General features: G+C 48.9%; 1 protein-coding gene across 1 annotated transcript in view; it reads right to left on the bottom strand.

Moving 5' to 3' along the window:
* The window catches only part of ABLIM1 (actin binding LIM protein 1), a 187168-nt gene that overhangs the window by 161929 nt on the left and 16033 nt on the right, over window positions 1-9206 (bottom strand). The gene's annotated exons all lie outside the window — the stretch shown is intronic.

Genomic DNA, 9206 nt, shown 5'->3' with positions numbered 1-9206 from the left:
AGGGTTGCTCAGTGGTTGGACCATTGGCCCTCAGAATGAAGGGTCACGGGTTTGATTCCGGTCAAGGGCACATACCTCAGTTGCAGGCTCAACCCCTGCCGCAATTGGGGCGTGTGCAGGAGGCAACCAATAGATGTATCTCTCTCACATCAATGTTTCTCTCTGTGTGTCTCTCCCCCTCCCTCCCACTCTGTCTAAAAACCAATGAAAAGAATATCCTCCGGTGAAGATGAACAAAAAGTAAAAATAAAAATGCAAACTGGAAAATCATCAAGATGGTAATTCCAAGTTCTCACACGTTGAGGCTTCTTTTCAGGTCTCACAGAAGGAAGACCTCAATCGAAGTTCTTCATCTTCTACCAGCAACAAACCCAGCTCCAGGCTACAGTAACCAATCCTTCCCGTTTTCTAGAGAGAAACCCCTCCCCCTCATGCCATGAAAATCTTTCTGCCTCATTCCATTAATCGGATGCTAGTGATATTCTTAAACGTTCTTTTGTGGTTTTCTGCTTTTGCAGACTCCAGCAGAATCGCATGATGGAGAGAGAAAGATCGTATAGGTAGCTGGGTGTTTTCACCAAACTCCCAGCCAGCAGGACCCTCATGCAATTAGAGTGCCGATATACGCAGGACATCCCTGCTAAGAAGCATTTACCCTCCGACAGCCACTCAGTAAGGTGAAGCGCAGTATGTGACAGTCTGTGGCCACACAACTGTCCCACGTCAGAGTGAAAAAACCATACCCCTTCTCCTGTCACTGGGCTACTGTGTTCTAACACAATTTTCTTTTCATTAAAACCCTTACAGTCCAGGGGTCCTCAAACTATGGCCCGCGGGCCACATGCAAATACAAATATTGTATTTGTTCCCATTTTGTTTTTTTACTTCAAAATAAGATATGTGCAGTGTGCATAGGAATTTGTTCATAGTTTTTTTTTAACTATAGTCCGGCCCTCCAACAGTCTGAGGGACAGTGAACTGGCCCCCTGTTTAAAAAGTTTGAGGACCCTTGCCTTAGAATTATAGAGCTGGAAAGGCCTTCGAAGATAGTCTAGTCTAGTGGTCCCCAAACATCATGGCACACCACAATCTCCTGTAGAGCTCTGGAAAAATACAAAACCACGGGCAATGGCTCAGACCTCCAAACGAGATGCTTTGGGGGTGGGGCCCAGGAGCTTATATTTTTCAAAGTTCCCCAGACCAGGACCAGCAGTCAGGAAGCGCAGATCTACTCCAGCCCTTTAACTCTGAGGCAAGGAAAGTAAGTCTCAGAGAAGCTAGGTGACTTGCCCATGACAACACAGCGAGTCCACGTGGAGCCAGGTCTCCCGTCTCCTAGGTTATGACGGTTCCTACCACGGGCATCAGGTCCTTCCACTGATGCTGGGACAGATGAAGCAGAGAAAGGACAGCTTCCTCCGACTGTTACTAGTTCCTTGTTGTTGTTGTTGATAATCCTCACCTGAGGATATATTTTCCATTGATTTTTAGAGAGTAGATTGGAGGGAGGGAGAGAGAGAAACATCGATGTGAGAGAGACACATTGATTGGTTGCCTCCCACATGTGCCCACACGGGGGCAGGGCACCAGGGGACCCATTTCTTCTATTCCTACATGAACAGCCCACATAAAATCATCGTCTCAGCATTTACAAAGCTGTGCAGTGGTTTTTGTGACAGTCTATGTGGTTGTAGGACAAGGTATCACAATGCACTACACTACAAAGCCAATGCTAATTACAGTGCTGAACGTCACCCAAGGTTTTGCTGGCCTGCATATTTCATCAGAAATAGCTCCACTGTAGCAAAACAAGCTTTTCTACGATAAACTGTGAAAAGAAACCACCAGCGAGCAGATTCACCAAAGGACTTCGACCACAAGGACAGGCCCTGGCAGTCTACCTTTGCTGAGTTTCTGCTATAGAAACTTGTTGGGAGCCATTAGGAATTACATATACATCTTCAGCTCACAACACAATAGGTCTCTCGCCCCCCCAAGCCAGTTCCTGGGAACCAATTAAGCTTTATGGTTTAGCCGGAGTTAAAAGATAACCGACCCTCACCCTAAATACACAGCTGTTAAATCTCGGCTAACAAGCACACACCTCCGCTGATAAGCACACAGCCATCCGGAGCCTGCTAAATCTCTAGTGACAGGTTACCTCCCAAAGACCCCTTTACTCACCTCCTTCCTCTACCGCCCATAGACCCCTTTACCCACCCCCCTTCCTCTAGGACAATATAAATTCTACACGCTGTAAAAATAAAGTTGAGGCTTGATCAGAACACTGTCTTGCCTCCATTCTTTCGTGTCCCTTGTTTGTCTCATTCTCCCAGGGTGTCTCTGCGTTCCCCCGTTGTCGTCCCGCAGGTCGGGACAGGCAGGAGTGTCCCTGGGTGGCACACCCTGCGGGGCCACCCTACACTTCCCTGCTCGGCTGTGAGGGCAGGAGGCAGGGCCTGGAGGAAGGCCACCGCCTCCCACAAAAGCCCTGAGAACCACTCTCCCAGGACTGAGTGCTCCGGGGCCCGTGAGGCAGCTCCACAGGGCGGGGCGGGCGATGCAGGAACTCCCCTGGAGCTGGGGATTTCCACCACAGAGTCAGGTCTAGGCACCCGAAAGCAAAACTAAGTCGGGGGATGCCCTACCCGGGCCACATGCAAATACAAATATTGTATTTGTTCCCATTTTGTTTTTTTACTTCAAAATAAGATATGTGCAGTGTGCATAGGAATTTGTTCATAGTTTTTTTTTAACTATAGTCCGGCCCTCCAACAGTCTGAGGGACAGTGAACTGGCCCCCTGTTTAAAAAGTTTGAGGACCCTTGCCTTAGAATTATAGAGCTGGAAAGGCCTTCGAAGATAGTCTAGTCTAGTGGTCCCCAAACATCATGGCACACCACAATCTCCTGTAGAGCTCTGGAAAAATACAAAACCACGGGCAATGGCTCAGACCTCCAAACGAGATGCTTTGGGGGTGGGGCCCAGGAGCTTATATTTTTCAAAGTTCCCCAGACCAGGACCAGCAGTCAGGAAGCGCAGATCTACTCCAGCCCTTTAACTCTGAGGCAAGGAAAGTAAGTCTCAGAGAAGCTAGGTGACTTGCCCATGACAACACAGCGAGTCCACGTGGAGCCAGGTCTCCCGTCTCCTAGGTTATGACGGTTCCTACCACGGGCATCAGGTCCTTCCACTGATGCTGGGACAGATGAAGCAGAGAAAGGACAGCTTCCTCCGACTGTTACTAGTTCCTTGTTGTTGTTGTTGATAATCCTCACCTGAGGATATATTTTCCATTGATTTTTAGAGAGTAGATTGGAGGGAGGGAGAGAGAGAAACATCGATGTGAGAGAGACACATTGATTGGTTGCCTCCCACATGTGCCCACACGGGGGCAGGGCACCAGGGGACCCATTTCTTCTATTCCTACATGAACAGCCCACATAAAATCATCGTCTCAGCATTTACAAAGCTGTGCAGTGGTTTTTGTGACAGTCTATATGGTTATAGGACAAGGTATCACAATGCACTACACTACAAAGCCAATGCTAATTACAGTGCTGAACGTCACCCAAGGTTTTGCTGGCCTGCATATTTCATCAGAAATAGCTCCACTGTAGCAAAACAAGCTTTTCTACGATAAACTGTGAAAAGAAACCACCAGCGAGCAGATTCACCAAAGGACTTCGACCACAAGGACAGGCCCTGGCAGTCTACCTTTGCTGAGTTTCTGCTATAGAAACTCAATAATAAAATGTACCCCCACCTCAAAGCCAGGCGTTTGGGGGCCACGCAGTGCTCAGGGGATGGATGATGCCTTAATTATGCTCTTAATTCTCCAGGCACAGGTCCATCCCCATAGTCACTCTCCCCGAATGAAGTCTGAAGACTTTCATTTTATTCTATGTCATGATTTGAGTCTTTTTTCCCCTGCAGACAATTGTCCCCCTTCCCCTTTAAATCACCTTCTAGGATCTGTCTTCTACTTGTTAAGAAAAAAAATATTAAGAGAGAACAGTGTCTACCTTTAGAATTTGAATCTTTATAGGATTTAATTTGCTAAGGAAATGGTCTGAATTTAGAGCCTGTGGCTTCACCAGTGACCGTGGGCTTACCTGCTTTTCACTGTTTGTTTTAATCAGAAATGAGGCAACAAAGAACTCAGCAAACTCATCGAAAACATGTGCATGAGCTCACAATCCTCAGGATGATCTTTGCTGCTGACCAGCACAGATTAAGCGGAGAAACAGCAGTTTCCTAAGGGGGGAGGGGGCTCAGAGGAAGGGGTCCAGACAAGGATGCCTGGGCCCGTCGGAGGTGCTCTGCTCCAGCAGAGTCCTGCTCCCTGCCCCCAGCTGGTCTCACATTTAGTCCTTCTCTTTGGCTGCATCATCAACCTGGGGCATCTCCTCTGCAAAGCCCAATGCTTAAGGGGGTCTTACCCATCCCTCCGAAGCAGGCAGTGATTTTCTGAGCATACTGGCACAGGCTTCCGTCCGGGTAGGGCTCCTCTGGCCGGCCTGCTCCGTCCATCACTCTGCAAGCAGCGGCCTCTCTTCCCGGAATGCCACCCGCCCCAGACCTGCTTAAAATGGAACAAGCAGCCAAGCCCCCTCTTCCACATCGTCCCCATTAATAATTCAGATACTACATCAAATCTGCTGAGCATTCAGGATCAGAGCGCCAAGGCACTCTGAGGACGGGAGCATAATTAGTTTAGCAGACAGCAAGTGGCTCAGATGACTCCCCGACAGTACTCTCCATGGGCAAGATCGCCACGTGGCAACGGGAGCCACGCTGGCAAGGCCTTCAAGGAACTCCACGGGGGGAGGGTCGCAGACATCCCCCATGGACCTGCCCCATCGAGCCAGAGCTCTGTCACTGACCACATGTCACAAGCCACCAGGCTGTGGGCTCCTCCAGAGGCCGAAACATCTCCATGCCCTGCGCACACCCCATACTCCCTAGTCCTTAATCCTTCTTGGGTTCCTTTCACTTTTCCTGAAATTCCTCATCTTTCCCACTGGATCCTTCTGAAAATCCACCTGTCCTTTTTAAAAATACATATATTTTTTATTGCTTTCAGAGAAGAAGAGGGAGGGAGAGAAATAGAAACATGAATGATGAGAGAGAATCATGGAGTGGCTGCCTCCTGCACACCCCACTCTGGGGATTGAGCCTGCAACCTAGGCATGTGCCCTAACCGGGAATCGAACCGTGATCTCCAGTTCATAGGTGGATGCTCAACCACTAAGCCACACCGGCTGAGCTCCACATGTCCTTTAAAAAGGCTGCTCAGCTGCTACTTCCTCCATTGAGGTTTCCATAATCACTCCTGCTGGAGTCCATTTCTTCCTGGTTTGTCGCAGAACCGCAGCTCTACTGCGGCACTTACCACATCCTGCCTGTCACATGGTTACCTGCTGGCTGTCGTATCCCGCACTAGCTGATGTGCCCCTGGAGGGCAGGAGGCTTGCCTTGGTCACCTGTTTCCTTCACAGAGGACACTCCACCCATCCTAGGGGCTCAGTGCCTTGAGAGAGAACTGGATGGACACTTCGCCATAAGAAGTGACTGTGGAATATGAGCACCCAATATTTGCATAAAACTCAGATACCAGAGTCAAAACACTCTTCGGCCCCGAGGCACTGCTTTAATAGGCGAGGAGAATGGACATTCCGTGCCTGTGGGGCTGAGCGCCGTTCCCACGCGCGGCTGCAGGATGCAATGAGCCTCCGACTGGCCACAGCTCATAGCTGCGTGTCACTGAGCTGGAGGGCACGAGTGACAGGCACACGCCCGGGAGGCCCAGGCCAGCTGTGGCCACCAGACACAGTCCCAGGGCGTGGTCACTGGGAGACAGGCTGTCCTTGCTGGTGGGATGAACAGCTGAGTGCAGACCAGAAACCCCCGCGTCAGCACCTGTCCCACCTCTGCTGACGGGGGTGCACGAGCCCGCTGCTCAGCTCCCCGGCCACGGCCTCCCAGGAGGAAAAGTGCAGAGGGAAGCGTTTCCAGAGGCACTAGGGCAAGTATTTATCATCCATCCATCACAACGCAGAACAGCGACGGCTCCCTCTGGCAAACCTCCACGTTCACTGTCCACTGACCAGAAAATGTCAAACAACGAAATCATCTGCTTCCTGACTGTGTCACCATCAGGGCCTCTTGCTCACTGGTGTCATTTTTTCTTTCTTAAAAAAAAATTTTTTTTAATTTATTTCAGAGAAAGGAAGGGAGAGAGGAAGAGAGATAGACACATCGAAGATGAGGGAGAATCACAGACCGGCTGCCTCCTGCACACCCCACACTGGGGACTGAGCCTGCAACTGGGGCATGTGCCCTGATCGGGAATAGAACCGTGACCTCTTGGTTCATAGGTCGATGCTCAACCATGGAGCCACGCCGGCCGGGCTTTTCTGGAGATTAATTTCTGGACTTCAACTTTGACGTCAAAGAGGAACTCCCTATAGTTTACGGTCACAAGAAATATATCAGGTCAACGTGGACTAGCACAGGAGCCCTGAGCCAGTCGGTGTCGGGCTTCTCTCCTCCTCTGTTTAAAGGAAATGTCTTCAGTGAGCAAACATTTACTGAGCGCCGGCAACATGCCCGGCCAGGTGCTAGCTGTCTGAGTGATGAATAAGGGGCCTCAAAGATGCGTGTGTTAGCAGGAGGCGCGGCGAGGATGCGCTGAACTACGGTGCAGATGCTAAGTGCCACCCCCGTTTATACAGCAATAAACGGCTGGGGCTGGGGTAGAGACCCTGGGTATGGTGTGTGGGACCGTTTCATCTTCTGTCTTCATGAAAGGAAATATGTTTCAGAGTGAGAGGTGGCTGTGGCACACACATGGCATGGACAGCTTTATGCATTCCTATTATGTTCCCAGCAATGGCACCAGGGAATGTTTTGTCCTCTGGGGAATCCTAGGGCAGGGTAGGGGGGTGCGGGGACCTGTTCCCCTGCCACGCTCTCAGGGCTAAGCTCAGATATCAGGAAAGTGCCTGAGGGGGGAAGACTGAGTCAGCCTGGTGCTGGTGGGATTGTGGGGAAGATGCTGTTTGATCTGGACCTTGAAGAAAAGACATTTACTAAGAAGAGAGGGGGTTATGGGAAGGCAGCGAGGAAAATCCAAACCGAGGATGCTCCGGAAGAAGCTTTATTCGGATCCCACACGACGCTGGGAGGAAAGAGAGGTCAGGGAGCACAGATGAGGTCTTAGGACAGTGGTTCTCAATCTTCCTAATGCCGCGACCCTTTAATACAGTTCCTCATGTTGTGGTGACCCCCAATTTCATTGTTACAAATTGAACATAATTAAAGCATAGTGATTAATCACAAAAACAATATTTAATTATATATGTGTTTTCCAATGGTCTTAGGCGACCCCTGTGAAAGGGTCGTTTGACCCACAAAGGGGTTGCGACCCACAGGTTAAGAACCGCTGTCTTAGGAGGAAGCACCGATCCCCTCACAGGTGACCTCTGAGAGCAAGAACGTGGCATTACCTTGGAGAAATGGTCTGCTCACGGCCACTCTTTCTTATTGTCAGGACTCCGGGGAAACCCTGCACGCGAGCCCACAAATGCAATTCACACCGATTCATCATTCACAGCCTCTCTCTGCACTTGAGTCCGTCCAAGTACTTTATAGCCACATATTTGTTCATCGTGGCTCAGTCCTGTGAGAAGAGATGGTGGTACACTCTACACGGCCCCCTCACTTCCCCCCCTACCCCACCCCCCACAACTCAGACTGAGAAATGGACCCTGGAGGACTTTGCTGCCCTGGAAACAAAACCCACACTCAGAATTAGATGTTCAAAGAGAACCTAAACGTCCCAAAGGCAAATCCAAGGTTGTCACATGAACAAAAGACCTTGCCTTTGGCTATTCTGAAGCTCAGGCCTAGAGGAGGTTTTGGCTGCAACTGCTTTTCTAACCAAGCAGAACTTTCTCGTCTTTCCAGAGTCCGGTTGGTCTGGCGACTTCCTGCTACATCCCCTTTTCTGGAAGGGACAGTTTATTGGATACAAAATTGGGAGTGTGATAGAAAAGATGCTTTCAGGCAGAATCCTGTCCAGGCATCATTTCATCTACTGGTCGCCAAAACAGGCTATCAAAATACCTTAAAGATAAACGACTGCAGCGTAGGAGGAAAATTCTAGATCAGATATATAAAATCTCGTTCTCTAACATTTTAAATATGTGTATGCTTTAGAGTGCACATCCTGTTAATAGAGTGCAAGTGTATTATTTATCAGTAAATAATTTACATAAATATGCTTTTTTTTTTTTTTTTGCTACTAGGGATACAAAAGCAAGTGAGTTTGGAGGCCAGGAAATTATTCTATCCAAATAAATCATAAGGAAACCAACAAGAACTCAACTAACCAGAGATAAGTAATAAATAACGGATGAAACCAAGGTTAAAAACACACAGAGAAGAACGATGTGGTGGGTAAATGCATGGGCTCTGGTTAGCTCTTCTGTAAAACTGATAGAGTGATAGTATATCTGTGATGTATCCACTAAAGCCTTTAGTAGTTTTTAGTACATGGGGGGCGGAAGGGGGGGGGACAGTACCTATAAATGTTCATTCAAAGGCTGCAATTCAAATACTCCAAGGACTAAACATAGGAATTAAAACAGCAATTGGGACAGTAGGTTGGTCCTGCGATCCCTGTGAGGGTAGGACATGTGCACAATACGTCCTCCACTTAAAGGAGGAGCACCACGCAGATCAGGCAATTACTACTACTTTGGAATGCGAGCCAAGTATTGCCAGATGTTCAGGTTTTTATGCGAAATCTCCCAAGTATCAAATATTTGCAACGGATTTAAAAACACTCCACATCCCCACCCTCATCTCCCCACGGAAAACCTAAACAAAACATGTTCACAGACCTGCCATGGCCCGGGGGCTACCAGTCTGGGACCATGTTTACTTATTTCAAACCTGTGGTGCAAACCCTCCCACCCTCCAAGCTTAAACCAAAAGTTGTGATTCATTTCAGGTACCAGAGGATGGCCATGGAGTGCGAGATGTTTAGAAGGATTGGAAGGTTTACTTAAATGATTCCCACCTTCTCATTTGTAAAACTGGATTTGAATTATGGCATCGCTGCTATGAGCCAGTGCAGGAGTGGCCGTGTTTTCCCAAACAACGGAGTGTACGATACTTGCAGCACTTACAAATGGCAA

The sequence above is a fragment of the Myotis brandtii genome, unplaced genomic scaffold (genome assembly GCF_000412655.1).
Source record: "Myotis brandtii unplaced genomic scaffold, ASM41265v1 scaffold441, whole genome shotgun sequence".
In the NCBI taxonomy this organism is placed as follows: domain Eukaryota; kingdom Metazoa; phylum Chordata; class Mammalia; order Chiroptera; family Vespertilionidae; genus Myotis; species Myotis brandtii.
The sequence above is the reverse complement of the archived record's forward strand: the minus strand, read 5'-3'. Positions and strand labels throughout refer to the sequence as shown.